Source organism: Ovis aries, chromosome 18, assembly GCF_016772045.2.
Source record: "Ovis aries strain OAR_USU_Benz2616 breed Rambouillet chromosome 18, ARS-UI_Ramb_v3.0, whole genome shotgun sequence".
Classification (NCBI taxonomy): Eukaryota; Metazoa; Chordata; class Mammalia; order Artiodactyla; family Bovidae; genus Ovis; species Ovis aries.
In genome coordinates, this window is record NC_056071.1 from 16,558,495 (window position 1) to 16,583,683 (window position 25,189).

The 25,189-nt window shown below is 39.8% G+C and overlaps 1 protein-coding gene and 1 non-coding gene across 18 annotated transcripts in view; one reads left to right on the plus strand and one right to left on the minus strand.

Moving 5' to 3' along the window:
- The window catches only part of AGBL1 (AGBL carboxypeptidase 1), a 1,135,995-nt gene that overhangs the window by 229,963 nt on the left and 880,843 nt on the right, over positions 1-25,189 (plus strand). The gene's annotated exons all lie outside the window — the stretch shown is intronic.
- On the minus strand, positions 8,037-8,143 carry LOC114117031 (U6 spliceosomal RNA). Its single transcript, XR_003590827.1, has one exon. It is a non-coding gene; the product is annotated as a U6 spliceosomal RNA (small nuclear RNA).

Genomic DNA, 25,189 nt, shown 5'->3' on the forward strand with positions numbered 1-25,189 from the left:
CCCTGCCGAGTCTGTGGCGAGCCTTGGAAACACAGAGGGCAACATAACAGGAAGGAAAAATAGATAAATAATTAAAACCAAGAGATTACAAGCCCACCAGTAACTCCCCCAGCGGAAAAGCAGCACAGACGCCTGCATCCGCCATTGGGAAGTGGGGGCAGGGCAGGGATGCGCGGGAGGCGCGGGCTGCAGAGCTTTGTAAGAATCGGGCAAGAACGCCCCACGCGCAACCAGAACGATCTAACTTGGGCTAGCAAACCAGACTGTGGGATAGCTACCACGCGAAAAGCTCGAACATAAGACACCGCCAGGACTGAGCACAGAACAAAGGACGGAACGGAAAAAGCCGGCTGCAGACCATCCCCCGCCTGGGACAGGCAGCCAGAGCCGTAAGGACTGGAAAGGGGCAATTGCAGACCCGGAGAGACTTTACTTACCTAACTGCAAGCAGGCTCCTTTGCTAAGACTTCTGGGGGTGCTGGACAGTCACAGTCTGCTTCACGGGGTGCGCCAGCGGTCCACCCAGAAAGCTGAGCAGCAGCGGCGGAAAAGGTGACAAGCTGCGGCGATTGCGCTCGCCAAACTCCTGAGCTACTCGGACCTGGGAAGGGCACAAAGCGCAGTCCCAGCCGCATTTGTGCCTCTGAGGGCTGCCTGAGGGCCGAACCTGAGCGGCTTGGACCGGGGAAGTGCACGCAGCCTAGGGCCGGCCCCAGACGGTTCCCGGCTGAGCATCGTAGAGCCGGAGCGGTTTGTGCGCCGCGAGAAAGGACAGGTCAAGCGGGGCAGAGATACTGTGTACACACGACAGTGCTATTTGTTTGCAGCATCCCCCCTCCCCACAGCGCGACTGAACTAGTGAGCCTAAAAACCAGCAAACAGAAGAAGTTAAACAGAGGAAACCACCTTGGAAGTGAGCCCACACGGCCCATAACATCAGAGAAGAGCCAGATATATTTTTAATTTTTTAATATTTTTAAAATCATTCTTTTTTTTTTTTTTGCCTTTTGCTTTTTTTTTCTTTTTTCCGAGCTTTTTTTTAATTGTTAAGTCTTCTATTTCTCCTCTAATTTTTATTTCTATAACCTAGTATTACTATTTTAAAAAAAAAAAAAAAGACTTTTTTTTTTTTTTAAGGCAAACACCATATATACTCTTTGGATGGTTGTTGGTGTTTTGGTTTTTTTGTTTGTTTGTTTGTTTGTTTTTTAATAATTCTTTTTTTTCTTTCTTCCTTTTTCCTTCTGCTTTTCTTTAATACTGTATCTTTGAAAATTCAACCTCTACTCCAGATTTTTAATCTTTGTTGTCAATTTTGTACATTTAAAAACCCAAACTTCACTACCCAAGTTTACCTGAGAGCGAGATTACTGGCTTGTCCACTCTCTCCTCCTCTGGCCTCTCCTTTTTCTCCACCAGGTGGCCTCTGTCTCTTTTCTCCCCCATCTCTTCTCTATCCAACTCTGTGTTCCAGACGGTAGAGAACACCTAAGGAACTGGTTACTGGCAGGATTTGTCTCTCTCCTACTCATTCCTCTCTCTTATCCTCCTGGTCACCTCTGTCTACTTCCTCCCTCTCCTCTTCCCCGTATAACTCTGTAAATACCTCTGAGCAGTCCAGACTATAGAGCGCACATAAGGAAGAGACTACTGGCTAGCTTGCTCTCTCCTCTCTTGATCTCACCGCATCTCATTCCAGTTACCTCTAACTACCCCCTCCATCTTCTCTTCTCCTTGTAACTCAGTGAACCTCTCTGAGCGTCCCTCAAGGTGGAGAAACTTTTCATCTTTAACCTAGATGTTTTATCATCGGTGCTGTATAGATGGAGAAGTCTAGAGGCTACTGTAAAAATAAAACTGAAAACCAGAAGCAGGAAGCTTAAACCCGAAGCCTGAAAACATTAGAGAACTCTTGAATTCAGGGAACATTAAGCAATAGGAGCTCATCAAATGCCTTCATACCTACACTGAAACCAAGCTCCACCCAAGGGCCAACAAGTTCCAAAACAAGACATACCACGCAAATTCTCCAGCAACACAGGAACACTCCCCTGAGCCTCAATATACAGGCAGCTCAAAATTATCCCAAAACCTTTGATGTCTCATAACCCATTACGGGTCACTCCACTGCACTCCAGAGAGAAGAAACCCAGCTCCACCCACCAAAACTCCAACACAAGCCTCCTTAACCAGGAAACCTTGACAAGCCACTGATAGAACCCCACCCAAAGTGAGGAAGCTCCATAATAAAGAGAACTCCACAAATTATCAGAATATAAAAAGGCCACCCCAAACGCAGCAATATAACCAAGATGAAGAGACAGAGGAATACTCAGCAGGTAAAGGAACAGGAGAGTTGCCCACCAAACCAAACAAAAGAGGAAGAAGTAGGGAATCTACCAGAGAAGGAATTCCGAATATTGATAGTGAAAATGATCCAAAATCTTGAAATCAAAATGGAAACACAGATAAATAGCCTAGAGACAAGGATTGAGAAGATGCAAGAAAGGTTTAACAAGGACCTAGAAGAAATAAAAAGAGTCAAAATATAATGAATAACACAATAAATGAGATCAGAAACACTCTGGAGGCAACAAATAGTAGAATAACGGAGGCAGAAGATAGGATTAGTGAAATAGAAGATAGAATGGTAGAAATAAATGAATCAGAGAGGAAACAAGAAAAACGAATTAAAAGAAACGAGGACAATCTCAGAGACCTCCAGGACAATATGAAACGCTCCAACATTCGAATTATAGGAGTCCCAGAAGAAGAAGACAGAAAGAAAGATCATGAGAAAATCCTTGAGGAGATAATAGTTGAAAACTTCCCTAAAATGGGGAAGGAAATAATCACCCAAGTCCAAGAAACACAGAGAGTCCCAAATAGGATAAACCCAAGGCGAAACACCCCAAGACACATATTAATCAAATTAACAAAGATCAAACACAAAGAACAAATATTAAAAGCAGCAAGGGAAAAACAACAAATAACACACAAGGGGATTCCCATAAGGATAACAGCTGATCTGTCAATAGAAACTCTTCAGGCCAGGAGGGAATGGCAAGACATACTTAAAGTGATGAAAGACAATAACCTACAGCCCAGATTACTGTACCCAGCAAGGATCTCATTCAAATACGAAGGAGAAATCAAAAGCTTTACAGACAAGCAAAAGCTGAGAGAATTCAGCACCACCAAACCAGCTCTCCAACAAATTCTAAAGGATATCCTCTAGACAGGAAACACGAAAGGGTGTATAAACCCGAACCCAAAACAATAAAGTAAATGGCAACGGGATCATACTTATCAATAGTTACCTTAAACGTAAATGGGTTGAACGCCCCAATCAAAAGACAAAGACTGGCCGAATGGATACAAAAACAAGACCCCTCTATATGCTGCTTACAAGAGACCCACCTCAAAACAAGGGACACATACAGACTGAAAGTGAAGGGCTGGAAAAAGATATACCACGCGAATAGAGACCAAAAGAAAGCAGGAGTGGCAATACTCATATCCGATAAAATAGACTTTAAAACAAAGGCTGTGAAAAGAGACAAAGAAGGCCACTACATAATGATCAAGGGAACAATCCAAGAAGAAGATATAACAATTATAAATATATATGCACCCAATATAGGAGCACCACAATATGTAAGACAAATGCTAACAAGTATGAAAGGGAAATCAACAATAACACAATAATAGTGGGAGACTTTAATACCCCACTCACACCTATGGACAGATCAACTAAACAGAAAATTAACAAAGAAACGCAAACTTTAAATGATACATTAGATCAGTTAGACCTAATTGATATCTATAGGACATTTCACCCCAAAACAACGAATTTCACCTTTTTTTCAAGTGCTCATGGAACTTTCTCCAGGATAGACCACATCCTGGGCCATAAATCTAAACTTGATAAATTCAAAAAATCGAAATCATTCCAAGCATCTTTTCTGACCATAATGCATTAAGATTAGATCTCAATTACAGGAGAAAAACTATTAAAAATTCCAACATATGGAGGTTGAACAACACACTTCTGAATAACCAACAAATCACAGAAGAAATCAAAAAAGAAATCAAAATATGCATAGAAACTAATGAAAATGAAAACACAACAGCCCAAAACCTGTGGGACACTATAAAAGCAGTGCTAAGAGGAAAGTTCATAGCAATACAGGCATACCTCAAGAAGCAAGAAAAAAGTCAAATAAACAACCTAACTCTACAACTAAAGCAACTAGAAAAGGAAGAGTTGGAGAACCCTAGAGTTAGTAGAAGGAAAGAAATCTTAAAAATTAGGGCAGAAATAAATGCAAAAGAAACAAAAGAGACCATAGCAAAAATCAACAAAGCCAAAAGCTGGTTCTTTGAAAGGATAAATAAAATTGACAAACCATTAGCCAGACTCATCAAGAAGCAAAGAGAGAAAAATCAAATCAATAAAATTAGAAATGAAAATGGAGAGATCACAACAGACAACACAGAAATACAAAGGATCATAAGAGACTACTATCAGCAGTTGTATGCCAATAAAATGGACAACATGGAAGAAATGGACAAATTCTTAGAAAAGTACAATTTTCCAAAACTGATCCAGGAAGAAATAGAAAATCTTAACAGACCCATCACAAGCATGGAAATTGATACTGTAATCAGAAATCTTCCAGCAAACAAAAGCCCAGGTCCAGATGGCTTCACAGCTGAATTCTACCAAAAATTTCGAGAAGAGCTAACACCTATCCTCCTCAAACTCTTCCAGAAAATTGCAGAGGAAGGTAAACTTCCAAACTCATTCTATGAGGCCACCATCACCCTAATACCAAAACCTGACAAAGATGTCACAAAAAAAGAAAACTACAGGCCAATATCTCTGATGAACATAGATGCAAAAATCCTCAACAAAATTCTAGCAATCAGAATCCAACAACACATTAAAAAGATCATACACCATGACCAAGTGGGCTTTATCCCAGGGATGCAAGGATTCTTCAATATCCGCAAATCAATCAATGTAATTCACCACATTAACAAATTGAAAAATAAAAACCATATGATTATCTCAATAGATGCAGAGAAGGCCTTTGACAAAATTCAACATCCATTTATGATAAAAACTCTCCAGAAAGCAGGAATAGAAGGAACATACCTCAACATAATAAAAGCTATCTATGACAAACCCACAGCAAACATTATTCTCAATGGTGAAAATTGAAAGCATTTCCCTAAAGTCAGGAACAAGACAAGGGTGTCCACTTTCACCGCTACTATTCAACATAGTTCTGGAAGTTTTGGCCACAGCAATCAGAGCAGAAAAAGAAATAAAAGGAATCCAAATTGGAAAAGAAGAAGTAAAACTCTCACTGTTTGCAGATGACATGATCCTCTACATGGAAAACCCTAAAGACTCCACCAGAAAATTACTAGAGCTCATCAATGAATATAGTAAAGTTGCAGGATATAAAATCAACACCCAGAAATCCCTTGCATTCCTATACACGAATAATGAGAAAGTAGAAAAAGAAATTAAGGAAACAATTCCATTCACCATTGCAACAAAAAGAATAAAATACTTAGGAATATATCTACCTAAAGAAACTAAAGACTTATATATAGAAAACTATAAAACACTGATGAAAGAAATCAAAGAGGACACTAATAGATGGAGAAATATACCATGTTCATGGATTGGAAGAATCAATATAGTGAAAATGAGTATACTACCCAAAGCAATTTACAAATTCAATGCAATCCCTATCAAGCTACCAGCCACATTTTTCACAGAACTAGAACAAATAATTTCAAGATTTGTATGGAAATACAAAAAACCTCGAATAGCCAAAGCAATCTTGAGAAAGAAGAATGGAACTGCAGGAATCAACTTGCCTGACTTCAGGCTCTACTACAAAGCCACAGTCATCAAGACAGTATGGTACTGGCACAAAGACAGAAATATAGATCAATGGAACAAAATAGAAAGCCCAGAGATAAATCCACACACATATGGACATCTTATCTTTGACAAAGGAGGCAAGAATATACAATGGAGTAAAGACAATCTCTTTAACAAGTGGTGCTGGGAAAACTGGTCAACCACTTGTAAAAGAATGAAACTAGATCACTTTCTAACACCACACACAAAAATAAACTCAAAATGGATTAAAGATCTAAATGTAAGACCAGAAACTATAAAACTCCTAGAGGAGAACATAGGCAAAACACTCTCAGACATAAATCACAGCAGGATCCTCTATGATCCACCTCCCAGAATGCTGGAAATAAAAGCAAAAATAAACAAATGGGATCTAATTAAAATTAAAAGCTTCTGCACAACAAAGGAAAATATAAGCAAGGTGAAAAGACAGCCTTCTGAATGGGAGAAAATAATAGCAAATGAAGCAACTGACAAACAACTAATCTCAAAAATATACAAGCAACTTCTGCAGCTCAACTCCAGAAAAATAAACGACCCTATCAAAAAATGGGCCAAAGAACTAAATAGACATTTCTCCAAAGAAGACATACGGATGGCTAACAAACACATGAAAAGATGCTCAACATCACTCATTATTAGAGAAATGCAAATCAAAACCACAATGAGGTACCACTTCACACCAGTCAGAATGGCTGCGATCCAAAAATCTGCAAGCAATAATTGCTGGAGAGGGTGTGGAGAAAAGGGAACCCTCCTACACTGTTGGTGGGAATGCAAACTAGTACAGCCACTATGGAGAACAGTGTGGAGATTCCTTAAAAAATTGCAAATAGAACTACCTTATGACCCAGCAATCCCACTGCTGGGCATACACACCGAGGAAACCAGAATTGAAAGAGACACATGTACCCCAATGTTCATCGCAGCACTGTTTATAATAGCCAGGACATGGAAACAACCTAGATGTCCATCAGCAGATGAATGGATAAGAAAGCTGTGGTACATATACACAATGGAGTATTACTCAGCAGTTAAAAAGAATTCATTTGAATCAGTTCTGATGAGATGGATGAAACTGGAGCCGATTATACAGAGTGAAGTAAGCCAGAAAGAAAAACACCAATACAGTATACTAACACATATATATGGAATTTAGGAAGATGGCAATGACGACCCTGTATGCAAGACAGGGAAAGAGACACAGATGTGTATAACGGACTTTTGGACTCAGAGGGAGAGGGAGAGGGTGGGATGATTTGGGAGAATGACATTCTAACATGTATACTATCACGTGAATTGAATCGCCAGTCTATGTCTGACGCAGGATGCAGCATGCTTGGGGCTGGTGCATGGGGATGACCCAGAAAGATGTTATGGGGAGGGAGGTGGGAGGGGGGTTCATGATTGGGAATGCATGTAAGAATTAAAGATTTTAAAATTTAAAAACTAAAAAACTAAAAAAAATAAAATAAATAAATAAATAAATAAAATTTAAAAAATAAAAAACTAAACCTGAAAAAAAAAAAAAAAAAAGTCATGTGGTTAGTAAGAGATGGAGCTCAAATTTATCCCCAAATGCTCTAGCTCCATAACCCTAATTCCATATTCTATGACCTTTCAGCTCCTCAGTCATGAGAGAAAATCCTTTATCACTGAGCACAGTTCCCTGCATGTAAAAACACTTGTTTATACAGCAGGTAATACATTCCAGGCTTCTCCAATGTGCCTAGTACCTATGTAGTCCCATTAACATTAATAACCCTTGTAATTAAAAAAAAAAATCTGTACCACAAGTCCTTTAATTAATCATTGATTTATTTATTTTGTCTTTTTTTCTGTAAACTTTTTTTAAAACTAATTGAAGGATCATCGCTTTACAATACTGTGTTGGCTTCTGCCAGTAGGCATCAGCCGTAGACATACCTATGTCCCCTCCCTCGGCTCCCTCCCTCCCCTCTCCCACCCCATCTCAATGCCCTAGGTTGGCCCAGAGGCCTGGTTTGACTTCCCTGCGTCATACAGCACATTCCCACTGGCTGTCTATTTGACATATGGTAGTGTATATGTTTCCATGCTACTCTCTCCTTTCCAAAATAAGGAACGCTTCACAAATTTGTGTGTCAGCCTTGCACAGGGGCCATGCTAATCTCCTCTGTACTGTTTCAGTTTTAGTATATGTGCTGCTGAAGTGAGCACAACAATTTATTTTTATTTTCTGCCATCGATACCATGAAATTCCATGTTAGAATAGAATAGCCCTTGTAACTTAAGTAAAATCTAAATCTTTCTGCCTCCGGAAAACCCTTCTCACCTGTATCTTACCCCTTAAGCACTCCATACCCTTCAACCACACTCATCTTCTTTCTATTCCTCAAACACCACGACTAAATTATCTTCCCCAGGCCTCTGGATTTGCTGCTCCCTCTGAGTGGAAACCTTCACCTCTGTAGCTTGGCAAGATTGATTTCTTCTTGTCCTATATTATCCTTGCTCAGGTTGAGGAAACCTTCCTGGGTCACCATATGTAATGTTCTTTCACTCAGAACCTCATTATTACATGACCTTGTTCTATCCTCCTCACAGCCCCTATGGCTGAACTCCACATGGACACAGATTACACGCTGTATTTTTTCACTGTTGTATCTCTAGGGTCTAACAATTCCTGCAGAAAGCTGGTGCACACTCAATATTTATTGAACAAATACATGAAATCTTTGCATCTAATTTTCCTTCCACCCACAATGCAGGGACACCTCTTGAAAAGTTAACTTTTTCCTTAGGTATTTCATGGGTTACTCTCAGGTAGCCTCAGCTGCACTCATAAAGTAGCCGTTGGATATAGTCATCCTTACGGCCACTCCACTCTTCCCTGATGCTCGGGCTTGTTTTATTAGTTGTCAGCTGTCGTCAAAGCTGCTGAAAGGATTCTTGCTACTGCCATTGCTGGGTTTTCAGAGAGTTGCTTAATTCTGTGTAAAGTTGGGCGGATTAGCACCCTCTAAAACTCCCCAAAACAATGTTGCTTGGCACCAAAGCACCTTAAGTTTCCTCTGAAAGAAGCTCCTTCTTCATACATTGGACAGGGACAAGCTGGCAACCCATGTCTCCATTATTGAGATGTTTCTCTTTCTCAGAGTCCCTTACCTAAGACTTGGAAACTCATACTCCTCGCTTGTCCTCCAGCCTCACATCCTGAGGCTTCCCTGCCTGCCAGCACATATTCTCAAGGGTGGGTCGTGACCAACCTTCCAGTTCCCCAAATAATCAAACTCAGTTTACCAGGCTGCACTAACCAGACACTCTGATTCATATATTTCATGGATGTCTTATAACATGACTGGCTTCCCAGGTGGTGCTAGTGGGTAAAGAATCCACTGCCAATGCAGGAGATGCAAGAAACCTGAGGTTCGATCCCTTGGTCAGGAAGATCCCCTGGAGTAGGAAATGGCAACCCACTTCAGTATTCTTGCCTGGAAAATTCCATGGACAGAAGAGCCTGACGGGTTACAGTCCATGGGGTTGCAAACAGCTGGATGACTGAGCACATATGTACAACGTGACCATGAGTTTGTTATTAAAATCCTTTATTTTAATATAAAAGGACAATGCAGTTTATTATTTATGGACAATTGTGCTCATCTTACATGCTCGTAAAGTAATGCTCAAAATTCTCCAAGCCAGGCTTCAGCAATACGTGAACCGTGAACTTCCTGATGTTCAAGCTGGTTTTAGAAAAGGCAGAGGAACCAGAGATCAAATTGCCAACATCTGCTGGATCATCAAAAAAGCAAGAGAGTTCCAGAAAAACATCTATTTCTGCTTTATTGACTATGCCAAAACCTTTGACTGTGCGGATCACAATAAACTGTGGAAAATTCTGAGAGAGATGGGAATAACAGACCACCTGACCTGCCTCTTGAGAAATCTGTATGCAGGTCAGGAAGCAACAGTTAGAACTGGACATGGAACAACAGACTGGTTCCAAATAGGAAAAGGAGTACGTCAAGGCTGTATATTGTCACCCTGCTTATTTAACTTCTATGCAGAGTACATCATGAGAAACACTGGACTGGAAGAAACACAAGCTGGAATCAAGATTGCCGGGAGAAATATCAATAACCTGAGATATGCAGATGACACCACCCTTATGGCAGAAAGTGAAGAGGAGCTAAAGAGCCTCTTGATGAAAGTGAAAGAGGAGAGTGAAAAAGTTGGCTTAAAGCTCAACATTCAGAAAACGAAGATCATGGCATCTGGGCCCATCACTTTATGGGAAATAGATGGGAAACAGTGGAAACAGTGTCAGACTTTATTTTTGGGGGCTCCAAATCACTGCAGATGGTGATTGCAGCCATGAAATTAAAAGACGCTTACTCCTTGGAAGAAAAGTTATGACCAACCTAGATAGCATATTCAAAAGCAGAGATATTACTTTGCCAACTAAGGTCCGTCTAGGCAAGGCTATGGTTTTTCCTGTGGTCATGTATGGATGTGAGAGTTGGACTGTGAAGAAGGCTGAGCACCAAAGAATTTGATGCTTTTGAACTGTGGTGTTGAAGACTCTTGAGGGTCCCTTGGACTGCAAGGAGATCCAACCAGCCCATTCTGAAGGAGATCAACCCTGGGACTTCTTTGGAAGGAATGATGATAAAGCTGAGACTCCAGTACTTTGGCCACCTTATGTGAAGAGTTGACTCATTGGAAAAGACTCTGATGCTGGGAGGGATTGGGGGTAGGAGGAGAAGGGGACGACCGAGGATGAGATGGCTGGATGGCATCACTGACTCGATGGACGTGAGTTTGGGTGAACTCCGGCAGTTGGTGATGGACAGGGAGGCCTGGCGTGCTGCAATTCATGGGGTCTCAAAGAGTCGGACATGACTGAGCGACTCAACTGAACTGAACTGATATATATATAGAAAAAGTATAAAACCATGCTGAAAAAAGATAAAATAGTGATTCTATCTGAAGATGGTGGAGCATAAAGAGGAAAAAAATGAATATTTATTGGGGAGTCTGAATTTCTTAAAGGAAAAGAATTTTAAAGAAGATATGACAGAAAGTGTGAGTTTTTAAATCTAGAGGGGCAGGCACATGAGTGTCTGTCCTATTGTTCTTTTGTATCTCCAACTATATTTGTATTTCATATTTAAAATTTAAATTAAAATTTAAAATGTCAACATGTCATCCTTAATCAAAAAATAGATGAACTAGTATAAAATATGAAATTAATCACATATTTCTCATCTTATTATTCCCTAAGCAATTGCTTTTAACAGGTTCATGTTTTTCTTCAGTGCACACAAACAAACACACACACATACACACATATACACTCACACATAAACATATGAACTCATGCATACTGATTCCTGAAATTTAGACTGAATGAACTTTAAATTAGCCTTCCTGACAATTCTGTCCTGTGAAAGTCCAAATCTCTTCCCCATGCATTCCAGGATTGACAACCTCACTAAATTCTGTATTACCAATTATACTCCCACAAAAATGTAGGAGATTATTTTCCTCCAGGGCCCAGCCAACAATGGGTTTACCAGTCTTCTACATTTTCCTGTTGGTTAAAAAAATTAATCCCTTTCTCTCAAAATACCATTTCAGTGTTTTTTTTTTTTCATTTGAATCTCTTTGTGCATTATTCAAGTGATCCATATTTTTAAATGTTATTTATGTATCTTCCTATTAAATTACTCAATTTTAAGAGTCATTTGTCTATTGTTTTATTAGATGCTTTGTCTTTTCCTAAATGATGTAATAGGAGCTCTTTGTATATTAGAAATATTCTTCTTTGTTAAACATTGATTTATTTAGCAAAATTTATTAAGTATTGATCATTGTTTTAAGATAGGGCATCAAGTGGTTGATGTTTTCTCCTAGTCTGTCACTGCTTTTTAAATTTGTTAACATCCTTGGTTAGTTTTCATAGAGTCTAGTATAATCATCTTTTCCTTATACTTATGAAAGTAATGTGTTAGGGAAAAAATATGATTTTTAAAGACTATGGAAGTAAGACCCAGTGAGTGAAAAGCAACTTGTGCATGGTTGCATAGCTATTAAGTATAAAGCCAGAAGTAGGAAACTGGGTCTTTTATAATAACAAAAATTGCTTTATTTTAAATGCAACACTTATAAAAGAATTCATGTAACATAAAGGTCTAGGTTAAGAACAATAAAATGGATACCCAGGGATATACTACCCATTTTAAGAAATGGAACATTACTCCATATTTTAATCCCTGTAATCCTTGTTTCTATGTGTGTGCTCAGCCATGTCTGACTATTTGTGACCCATGGACTATAGCCCACCGGGCTCCTCTGTCCATGTGATTTCCCAGGCCAGAAACACTGGAGTGAGGTGCCATCCCTTTCCCCAGGGGATCTTCTTGACCCGGGAATTGAATTTGCTTCTCCTTCATTGTCAGATGAATTCTTTAATAGTGTGACACCAGGGAAGCCCCTTGTTCCTATGACCTCACAATTTCTTCATTTGAGTAACTATCATCCTGGATTTGTGTGTTAAATGGTCTCTTGCTCTTCTTTATATATGAAAATCACATTTATATATCTATAAACAACCTACTGGGAGAAATATCAATAACCTCAGATATGCAGATGACTCCACCCTTATGGCAGAAAGTGAAGAGGAACTAAAAAGCCTCTTGATGAAAGTGAAAGAGGAGAGTGAAAAAGTTGGCTTAAAGCTCAACATTCAGAAGACGGAGATCATGGCATCTGGTCCCATCACTTCATGGGAAACAGATGGGGAAACAGTGGAAACAGTGCCAGACTTTATTTTTTGGGGGTCCAAAATCACTGCAGATGGTGACTGCAGCCATGAAATTCAAAGATGCTTACTCCTTGGAAGAAAAGTTATGAGCAACCTAGATAGCATATTCAAAAGCAGAGACATTACTTTGCCAACAAAGGTCCATCTAGTCAAGGCTATGGTTTTTCCTGTGGTCATGTATGGATGTGAGAGTTGGACTGTGAAGAAAGCCGAGCACCAAAGAATTGATGCTTTTGAACTGTGGTGTTGGAGAAGACTCTTGAGAGTCCCTTGGACTGCAAGGAGATACAACCAGTCCATTCTGAAGGAGATCAACCCTGGGATTTCTTTGGAAGGAATGATGCTGAAGCTGAAACTCCAGTACTTTGGCCACCTCATGCAAAGAGTTGACTTATTGAAAAAGACTCTGATGCTGGGAGGGATCGGGGGCAGGAGGAGAAGGGGATGACAGAGGATGAGATGGTTGGATGGCATCACTGACTCGATGGACGTGAGTTTGAGTAAACTCCGGGAGTTGGTGATGAACAGGGAGGCCTGGCATGCTGCAGTTCATGGGGTCGCAAAGAGTCAGACACGACTGAGCGATTGAGCTGAACTGAACTGAAACAACCTACTGTCAAGTCTGGTATTTGGGGCTTTAGGTAAATGGGAACATACTGTGTATGCATATCTTGTGTTATAATGGGCTTATTTTGTTAGTAACATTTGAGACTGAACCATATATCATGTTGGAACTGCATCTGAGCCATTCATTTTCACTACTGTATAATACTCCCAGGTATCAGTTTACATCTATTCATCCATTTTATTGTTGATGGCTAATGAAATATTTACAATTTTGTTTTATTTGCTATTACATACAGAATATGTATACAAATAGAGCCTTTTGATGAGGGTGAAAGAGGAGAGTGAAAAATCTGGTTAAAACTCACTATTAAATAAACCAAGATCATGGCATCCAATCTTATCTCTTCTTGGCTAATAGAAGGGGAAAAAGTGAAAGCAGTGACAGATTTCATTTTCTTGGGCCACAAAATCACTGTGGACGGTGACAGCAGCCATAGAATTAAAAGACACTTGCTCCATGGAAGGTTAGCTATGACAAACATAGGGCACGCCTGCTAAATTGCTTCAGTCCTGTCCAACTCTTTGTGCCCCTATGGATTGTAGCCCACCAGGATCCTCTCTCTATGGGATTCTCCAGGCAGGAATACTGGAATAGGCTGCCATGCCTTCCTCCAGGGGATATTCCTGACCCGGGGATCAAACCCACGTCTCCTGTGGCTCCTTCACTGCAGACAGATTTTTACTGCTGAGCCACTGGGAAACCCATGATAAATCTAGGCAGCATATGAAATTTACAAAGCAGAGACATCACTTTGCTGACAAATGTCTGAATAGTCAAAGCTATGGTTTTTCCAGTAGTCATGTACAGATGTGAGAGTTGGATCGTAAAGAAGGCTGAGAGCCAAAGAATTGATGCTTTCAAATTATGGTGCTGGAGAAGACTCTTGAGAGTCCCTTGGACAGCAAGGAGATCAAACCAGTCAATCCTAAAGGAAATCAACCCTGGATATTCACTGGGAGGACTGATGCTGAAGCTGAAGTTCCAATACTTTGGCCACCTGATGTGAAGAGCCAGTTCATTGAAAAAGACCCTGATGCTGGGAAAGGTTGAGGGCAAGAGGAGAAGGGGTTGACAGAGAATGAGATGGTTGGATGGCATCACCAAGTCAATGGATATGAATTTGAGCAAACTCTGGAAGATATTGAAGGACAAGGAAGCCTGGCATGCTGCAGTTCATGGGATTGCACAGAGTGGGACACAACTTAGTGACTGAACAACAATAGCAACAATTTAGGGTTTTGTTTCTGATTGCCCTTAAGATATTCTCACTAACTTAGGTTTTCAGCAGTTTGACTATCATCTATATAGGTGAGATGTGTGTAGATATGCTGGTATCATTTATTCTGCTTAGAAGTCTGTGAGCTCCTTGTGTTAAGGATTTATTCCTTGATTACTCTGTCTAATTTTTCATTGTTAGTATATAGAAATGCAAGTGATTCCTGTGTATTGATTTTGTATCCTGCAACTTTGCTAAAGTCACTGATTCGCTCTAGTAATTTTCTGATACTGTCTTTACGGTTTTCTATGTACAGTATCGTGTCATCTGCAAACAGTGAGAGCTTTACTTCTTTTCCTATCCAGATTCCTTTTATTCTTTTTCTTCTCTGATAGCTATGACTCCCAGAACTATGTTGAATAATAGTGCCGAAAGTAGACACCCTTGTCTTATTCCTGATCTTTCAGTTTTTCACCATTGAGAATAATGTTTGCTGTAGGCTTATCATATATGGCCTTTACTATGTTGAGGTAGGTTCCTTCTATGTCTATTTTTTGGAGTTTTAATGATAAATAGGTGCTGAATTTTGTCAAAGGCTTTTTCCGCATCTATTGAGATGATCATAAGGTTTTTATCTTCTGATTTGTTAATATGGTGTATCACATTGATTGATTTGCATATATTGAAGAATCCTTGCATCCCTGGAATAAACCCAACTTGATCATGGTGTATAAGCTTTTTGATGTGTTGATGAATTCTGTTTGCTAAAATTTTGTTGTTCATCAGTGATATTGGCCTGTAGTTTTCTTTTTGTGTGTTTTCTTTGTATGGTTTTGGTATCAGGGTGATGGTGGCCTTGTAGAATGAATTTGGAATTGTTCCTTCCTCTGCAACTTTTTTGAAAGAGTTTTAGAAGGATAGGCATTAGCTCTTCTCTAAATACTTGATAGAATTCTCCTGTGAAGCCATCTGGTCCTGGGCTTTTGATTTTTGGGAGATTTTTGATCACAGTTTCAATTTCAGTGCTTGTAATTGGGTTGTTCATAATTTTTATTTCTTCCTGGTTCAGTCTTGGAAGATTGAGCTTTTCTAAGAATCTGTCCATTTCTTCCTTGCCAGGGTCCAGCCCCGGTGGATCCAGGGAATTCGAAGGTGGGGACAGTGTCAGCGTCTTTGGGAAAATACATATTTAATTACAGATATATAGAGAGAATAGAAACAGATAGTGTAGTAGGAGATAGTGTAGTGGAGAAAAGAAGGCTGAATCCAGATGGGAATTCAGCCAGAGAAACGGGAGCAAGAAGGAAGCGACATGGGGGAATCAGTCTTTCCGGAAACTGATCCGATTTCTTTATTTTGGGGTTTGCTTATATACCTTTTGTTACACATAGGGATGAATACAGAGTCACGCGGGGGTCAGCAGTCCTGATCTTTATCACAATCAGGTGCTTCACATAAAAAGGTCTTAGGGATTTTATGATACTTTCTTTCTGATAACCGAAAACTTATTTTTTCCAAGGGTGTTTTTCTTAAACCAGGCACCACCCTCCAAATAAAGCTACATTCCTATAGGGTGAGGGTGTAGTGAGTTACAATCAAGAAAGGAATTTATTTAACCCAAGGTTAACATGATTAATCTTAAAGGTTAATACTTATTTCTCCTATATACTTAAAGGTTAATGCTTATTTCTCCTATATGCTAGTTATATTCATTATAAGGGCAGGGAATATGGAGATTTAGCAGCAAACATCAGCCCAACAAATGAAAATCCTTTCACCAATGTTCCCCTTAAGATCTATTTAGTCTTAAGATAGTGACAAAGTTACATTTTTACATAGCAAGGACACAGTGATTTATAACAAAGTACAGTGATCTATTACAAAAGAGAAAATTCATTAACTCAAAAAGTCTAGTATTGCTAACCTTAAAAACTACTATATTTCCTTTTCTATATTCCAAATACATCGATTAATATATTCCCAGGTGCCTAAGGATATGGAGGCCTGGCGGCAATCATTGACTCAACAAGAAGAAAAGGCCTTATGCTAATTAAGACTCTCAAAATACTCCAAAACTCTCTGTGCTATTTATGGTTGAGAGGTAGTAAAGAATCATGTGGCAGGAGTATGGATAATCCTGTCACATAAGCTAGTCTGTCAGCAGAGAGGTTTGACCTGAAACATCCTTGTCCCACCCAGGGGAGGGAATTAGCAGCAATTATTGACACAACAAATGAAGAAACCCTTCACCAATACAATTCCTAACAAACTCACTATACTAATAATTTCTAACTCCCTGAAAGAATTCGCCTTTAGTAAGTCTAAAACATCTCGTGCCTCTCAGGTTGGGAGGCTGTAAACAATCACATGTGGCCGGACGAACCTATACAGGAGGGCTAGATAACCTTCAGAGCAGTCCATAAGCTGAAACACTCTAGTCACGCCCAGGAATTTTTATTGCCTTGGAGCTGCATGTTTACTCCTTCGAGAGAAACGGTTATGGGGGAGAGCCCCCCGTAAAGTCAGAGGTGTAGGTGAGAGCATAAAACAGACTCTGGTTTTGGGGTAGATGCTTGGGAACAGGGGATTTCCTGAGGCTTGATCACGCCTTTGCGTATGCCAAGCCTCCTTCCTCATGACCTTTGCCATGGGCGGAGTTCCTCACGTTGGCCCCCGGCACTTCCAGGTTATATATTCTATTGCCATATAATTGTTCATGATAGTCTCTTATAATCCTTTATATTTCTGCATTGTCTGTTGTAACCTCTCCTTTTTCATTTCTAGTTTTGTTAATTTGATTCTTATTTTTTTTCTTGATGGGTCTGGCTAAGAGTTTGTCAATTTTATCTTCTCAAGAACCAGCTTTCAGTTTTATTAATCTTTACTTTGATTAATAAGTGAATCTTTATTTGATTTCTTTTTCATTTATTTCTGCTCCGATGTTTATGAGCTTTTTCCTTCTACTAATTTTGTTGTTGTTGTTGTTGTTCTTCTTCTTCTTCCTGTACACCACTGCTTTAGGTGTAAAGTTAGGTTGTCTAGTTGATGTTTTCCTTGTTTCTTGAGATAGGATTGTATTGCAATAGTCTTCCCTCTTAGAACTGCTTTTGCTGCGTCCCATAGGTTTTGAGTTGTTGTGTTCTCATTCTCATTTGTTTCTAGAATTTTTTTGATTTCCCTTTTGATTTCTTCAGTAACCTGTTGGTTATTTAGAAACGTGTTGCTTAATCTCCATATGTTTGTGTTTCTTACAGCTTTTTTCTCCTAATTGGTATCTAGTCTCATAGCTTTACGGTTGGAGAAGATGCTTGGTATGATTTCACTTTTCTTAAATTTACTGAGGTTTGATTTGTGACCCAAGATGTGGTCTCTTCTGGAGAATGTCTCCTGTGTGCTTGAAAAGAAGGTGTATTCTTCTGCATTTAGATGGGATATACTGAAGATATCAATGAGATTGATCTCATCTAATGTATCATATAAGCCTTGTGTTTCCTTGTTAATTTTCTGTTTTGATGATCTGTCTTTTGGTTGAATGGGGTGTTAAAGTCTCCTACTATTATTGTGTACTGTCATTCTCCTTTTACGTCTGTTAGTGTTTGTCTTATGTATGGAGGTGCTCCTATGATGGGTGCATAGATATTTACAATTGTCATGTCTTCCTCTTGGATTGATCCCTTGATCATTATGTAGTGTCCTTCCTTGTCTATTGTAATCTTTATTTTAAGGTCAATTTTGTCTGATGTGAGAATTGCTACTCCGGCTTCCTTTTGCTTCCTATTTGCATGGAATATATTTTCCATTCTCTCACTTTCAGTCTGTATGTGTCTTGAGGTCTGAAGTGGGTTTCTGGCAGACAGCATATATACAGGTCTTGTTTTTGTATCCATTCAGCTAGTCTGTGTCTTTTGTTTGGAGCATTTAATCCATTTACATTTAAAGTAATTAGTGATGTATATGTTCCTATTGCCATTTTCTAATTGTTTGGGGTTGATTTCATAGATCCTTTTTCTTCTGTTGTATTTCTTGACTATAGAAGTCGGTTTAACATTTGTTGTAAAGCTGGTTTGGTGGTACTGAATTCTCTTAACTTTTGCTTGTCTGAAAAGTTTTTTATTTCTCCATCAGTTTTGAATGAGATACTTGCTGGGTACGCTAATCTTGGCTGTAGATTTTCCCCTTTCAGTACTTTAAATATATCCTGCCATTCCCTTCCAGCCTGCAGAGTTTCTGCTGAAAGATCAGCTGTTAAGCAAATGGGGTTTCCCTTGTATGTTACTTGTTGCTTCTCCCTTGCTGCTTTTAATAATATTTCTTTGTTTAGTCTTTATAGTTTGATTAGTATGTGTGTTGGCATGTTTCTGCTTGGGTTTATCCTGTATGGGACTCTTTGTGCCTCTTGAACTTTATTGGCTATTTCCTTTTCCATGTTGGGGAAATTTTCAACTATAATCTCTTCAAAAAGTTTCTCATACCCTTTCTTTTTCTCTTCTTCTTCTGGGACCCCTATAATTCAAATGTTGGTGTATCTGATATGGTCCCAGAGGTCTCTGAGGCTGTCCTCAGCTCTTTTCATCCTTTTTATTTTATTTTGCTCTTCAGAAGTTATTTCCACCATTTTATCTTCCAGCTCACTGATTCATTCTTCTGCTTCAGATATTCTGCTATTGATTCCTTCTAGAGTATTTTTAATTTCAGTAATTGTGCTGTTTGTCTCTGTATGCTTATTCTTTACTTCTAGGTCTTTGTTAAGTGACTCTTTCATTTTCTCCATTTTGTTTTCAAGGTTTTTGATCATCTTTACTATCATTATTCTGAATTCCTTTTCAGGTAATTTTCCTGTTTCCTCTTCATTTATTTGGACTTCTGTGTTTCTAGTGTGTTCCTTTATTTGTGCAGTATTTCTCTGCCTTTTCATTTTTTAAAAAGTTATCATGTTTGAAGTCTCTTTTTTTCCCAGGCTTCAAGGAAAGTTGAATTCTTTCCTTGAAGAAGATTGAATTCTTTCTTCCTTTTTGTTTCAGCCCTCCTAAGGTTGGTCCAGTGGTTTGTGTGAGCTTGCATAGGGTGAGATTTGTGCTGAGTTTTTGTTTGTTTCTTTGTTTTCTTTGTTTTTCCTTACTTAGCACAAGGCTGAGTGGGGTGGTAATCCTGTCTGCTGATGATTGGGTTTGTATTTTTGTTTTGTTTGTTGTTTGGGTGAGACGTCCTGCACAGGGTGCTACTGGTGGTTGGGTGATGCTGGGTCTTGTATTCAAGTGGGTTCCTTTGTGTGAGTTCTCACTGTTTGATACTCCCTAGGGTTAGTTCTCTGGTAGTCTTGGGTCTTGGAGTCAGTACTCCCACTCCAAAGGTGCAGGGTTTTATCTCTGGCCAGGAACAAATATTTCACAAGTGGTTGGTTATGGCATTAAGGGAGAGTAAAACAAATATCCAAAAACGGGAAACCAAAGATGAACCCCAGACAAATGGCAGTTACAAAATCAGACAAATAATCATTAAAAGTGGAATATACACATATACATATACACCCATGAGCAAAGTAAAAACAGTCCAACAAAAATAAAGCACAGTAGATTGATCTGGCAAACAAAGGAAATCAAATATTATATTTACCAGTTAGGAACAAAATTAACTTAAGCACAAACTGAAAAACAAGACTAAAGGGAGGTGTCAACTGGGGAATAAAGCAATGAAAACAAAACTAATAAATACATTGAGAGGAAAGGAAAGAAAGAAAGAATAGATATGCAAAGTTAAACAGTGGTAGATGAAGAAGATTTATATACATTAAAGATTAACTGCAAGGGGAAAAGGACAGTAGGAAAAGCAAACGAAGGCATAAATGTAGAAAAAATATAATAGGTTTAAAAAATTAAAATTAAAAAAAAAAAGAAAGAGAAAAAATGGAAGAAAGAAAAAAGGGGAAGAAAGGAAAACTCCACAGAACTGCAAAAGCCCGAAATAGAGGCAGAGGTTTTTTGCAACAATAGAAAGTGTGACTGAGTGTATACATATACACTCATAAGCAAAATCAAAGCAATACAACAAAATGTAAGGACAATAGATTAACCCGGCAAACAAAGGAAACAAAATTGTTATCTCCAGAATAAAACTAATTAAAGCAAAAACTGGAAAACAAAACTAAAGCAAGGTGCCAAATGGGGAATAAAGCAATGAAAATAAAACTGACAAATATGTTGAGAGGAAAGGAGGGAAAGAAAAGAAATATAGATTGCAAAGTTAAATAGAGGTAGATAAAGAAGATTTATATACATTAAAGATTAACTGTAAGGGGAAAAGAACAGTAGGAAAAGCAAACAAAGGAATAAATGTAGACAAAATAATAATAGGTTTAAAAATTAAAAATTAAAATTAAAAAAAGAGAAAAGGAAAAAAGAGGAAAACTCCTCAGAACAGCAAAAGCCCAACATAGAAGCAGAGGTTTATGACAACCATAAAAAATGTGACTGAGGAAAAAGAAAAAAAAAAGTTCAAAAGTTTAATTGGATTTCTTAGTGTCAATAAAATCAACAACTACAACAGAGGAGGGGAAAAGGAAAAAGAAAAAAAAAATCCAAAAGAATCTACAGAACAAGTCAAAAAATAAGAATAATATATGTTTTTCTTGAGTCACTGCTGTCAGAGTCCTTTCCCGTGCTGGGAGTCACAGTCCATCTCACCTCCCTAGGATGCCCTCCAACACTGTGCTGATTTCTGGACCTGCTGTGGGGGCAGCTCAGATTCTAATCTGGCCCTACTCCTGTGCGTTCTTGCCTCCAATGTCCACAGCTATCAGAGCTAATGTGTTTTCTTTTGTGGGAGCTCTCAGTGATCTTTTATATATTCCATAGACACAGAGCCTGCTTAGTTGATCGTGTGGATTTATTTGGCATCTGTATAGCTGGTGGGAAGGGTTTGGGTCTTCTTCCTTAGCCACACTGCCCCTGGGTTTCAATTGTGGTTTTATTTCCACCTCTACATGTGGGTCGTCCACTGGGGTTTGCTCCTGAGGCTGCCCTGGAGGGCTTGGGCTTGCCCCTGGGAGAGCCAGGCCTGGAGGTGGTGCAGCTGCTTGGGCACAGGAGTTCTGGCAGCACCAGGTACTCAGCTGGTGGCTAGGGCAGCGGGAAAACCAGTGCTCTAGAAGGGATGGCAACCAGTACTGGACCAATGTAGTCCAGTATTCTTGCCTGGAGAACTGCCCCCCTCTCCCTGACAGAGAAGCCCGGCAGGCCACAGTCTACAGGCTCACGAAGTACAGGGTCACAAGGTACAGGACTGAAGCGACCCTGCACGCATAAACACAAGACATTTTTTTTTTTTTTTTTCGCCCGTGGCAGCTCTGCCCCAGTGAGAGTTGAGTGTGAATGTGGCACAGATGCTTGGCTTGCAGGGACCCTGGTGGTGCCAAGTGTGCAGGGACACGGACTGCCTCTGTAGCAGAAGTTATGACCTTATCAGAGTCTTTTTTTTTTTTTTTTTTGAGCCTTTTGTAGCTGGTGGCCAGGAGGCCTCTTTGGCCAGTCTTTCTCCGTAGCTCCGCCCATTCAGGCACTTAGAGGGACCCCTGGCTGGGGTCCTACTCTGTAGATCAGTGTATCAGGCACTGAAAGGGGCAACTGGGTGGGGTCCTACTGTGTAGTTCAGTGCGTCAGGCGCATTTGACCCGCCAGCCTCTCTGTTGTTCAGCTGCTGATGCTGGCTTGTGGAGAGAGAGAGGCTATGGTGATGGTTCCATGCTCTTTGCATGACTCAGCAGTATCACCTTGTTTCCATGGCTGCCTGGCTTTTCTCCACAGGCATTTCCCACCACAATCTCCTCCCTCACATCCCCTCGATCTGTCTCTCTGCAGTCAACAGCAGCCCTCGCGTTGAGATTGCTCCACAATCCCTAAACTCCAGCTCTGAGCCGCTGCACCTTCCAGGATACCCGTGTCCCTGCGCGGTGTATGTATGGCTGCGGCAAGGACTGTCTGATTCTCATTCCATTTAGGCTGCCACACATCAGCTGTTTCACTCTCAGCCTTAAATGTTTCTCCTCTGACTCAGACAATTGTCCCGATGTGGGGATCGGACCCCCTGGTTCAGTTCCCCCACCCACTGAGGGCAGGTTCAGTCCTACTAAAGCTTCTGTTTTTCCCCCGAGTTTTGCATGGTTCTATATATTCTTCAACACTGGGCAGGGACTCCTGTCCGCTCTCAGCTGGTGTTGTGCATGCACTTCTGTGTCTGAAGGGGTATTCCTGATGTATCCGTGGAGAGAGTTGTACTCCATGTCCACCTCTTCCTCCACCATCTTGTTCTCCCACCATCAGCTTTGAATAGCACGTTTGCAATACAGAGAGCCTATGTCTCCGTGCCCATTTCCTCCAGCTGGAGCAAAACAACTTTTCATTTCCTTCCGCCCCCAAAACATGATATATTAGCCTGGGTCCTGAGATTGAGAGGGTTTGGTTCTCCTCTCACAGCAGTTTAAGTTTTATTTTGTATGAGAGGGTTCAAAGAAGGAGGTGCTGTTTTTTGCCTGTTCATCAGCAGCTCGTGAGCATGTTACTCACATCTCAAATTTCTTTCATTTCTTTAAACATAGTTTTTTATATTATATTGTTATTTTATATTGTTTTCTACAGATCGACTATCTCCTGGAGGCCTTAGTTCCTACAGAACTCAAAGATATTGTTATGTATATTTCTTGAGGAGGAAGAACAGTTCAGTTCAGTTCAGCCACTCAGTCGTGTCTGACTCTTTGCGACCCCATGGACTGCAGGACGCCAGGCCTCCCTGTCCATCACCAACTCCCGGAGTTTACTCAAACTCACGTCCATTGAGTCGGTGATGCCATCCAACCATCTCATCCTCTGTCGTCCCCTTCTCTTGCCTTCAATCTTTCCCAGCATCCGGTTCTTTTCCTGCTTTAACTGATGCACTATAGTTTTCTGATTGTTCCTCTTTGTTTCTGCATTCCGTATTTCCCTGATTAGCAACTGTTTGAATCTGCTCTAACTGAGAAGGTCTAGGAGACTGAAGCCTTTATCCTGCAAATAGGAAACTTGAAAGGCTTTTGTGTCCAGAGCTTTCAGGGATTTCTTAAAATTTTACCTCTTCTACAAGCAGCCTTTCTTCCTCTCTTATATGACACCAAAGCAGAAAAAGTACTCCCTTGTTGGGATATACCGCTCTTTGTACTCTGAAATTCAGTGCATTCAGCTGCTTTATGATATTAATCTCTGATAGATTCAAGAAAAGTTAGGATGGATATGAAATCATGCAACTCAGATTGGGGCTTTAACCTATTATCTGTTCATTGAGAACAAACATCTGGTCTCGGGACTTAATGAAGCTCAGGTTCTTGAAGTCTCATTGCAGAAAGAATATAATGAGAAACAAAGTCATAGGTGAGAAGTGGATAGAAAGAAATACACTTCACAAACAGACTGTGGCCTATCTCAGAAGGTAAGAGAGGACCTTGAAATATGATATGGTGAGTTTTTATTGGCCGAGTAATTTCATAGGCTGATAAGGCAGAGGATTGTTCCAACTATCTTGGGGCAGGCATAGAGATTTCTAGGAATTGGGCCACCCTCACTCTTTGATCTTTGGTGGTTGGCTTTGAAACAATTGTGGTACTTGTGGGTGTGTCATTTAGCTTATGCTAATATATTACAAGCTCAGTGAGGCTCGAAGAAGTCAGATCTGCTATCTTGAACCTAGTTAGTTCTAATAAGTTTTCCTTTTCTTCTGTGTCCATGGTGTCAGAGTCAGACATGAATGAGCAACTAACACAGTACAGCCACATGGCTATGCCATTCTTTTAAAGAATGCCCTGTCTGCTTCCTGTCTTGGATAGATTATTATTCAGCTTTTTTTTTTTTTCTCCATTAGGATGAGAGAAACATTGTCCAGTGGCTTTCTACATGTTTTCTTCGAGAAAGCTGTTAAAAGTATTTAGTCTATTATTCTTCTCTTAATGGGAATCATCACCCCTTCAAATTCCATTAATATCCCTTCCTCTATTGACTTTTTAGTTTCAATTATTAGATTTTTCACTTCTAGAAATTTATTCCATCCTTATCCACATCAGCATTTTGCTTTTAGAGTCTCATTCCTTGTTCATATCTCAAACTTCTCTTTCATTTCTTTCAACATTATGTTTTTTTTTTTTTTTATGTTGTTCCCCATCAATCTAGTATCTTGTGTCTCTGCAAGTTTGGTACTCCTTCTTGTTTCTGCTGCCTATCTCTCATGGGGCCTTGTTTCCTGGTGTGTTTCATAATTGTTGACACCAAATCACTCATTTTTCTTGGAATTTTATCTCCTGGAGGTCTTTGAGGTCAAAATTGAGGCTGCTTTACTTAAGAAAGCATTTGTATTTGCTTTTGCTAGTTATCTGAGGATGCTAACAAATTCAGATAACTGTATTACCTTTCTGAAATTTAGGGACCACATATGGATCATGAATTCAAATGAATGTGAAAGTTTTCTTATAGTTATAGACTCCTAGGGAAATTTTAAAATAAGCTTTTCTTGCTCTGCCTTTTTGTGAATCAAAATTGAAGACTTTTGAGGGGGGGGATGTCTCAGCTTTATGCAAGA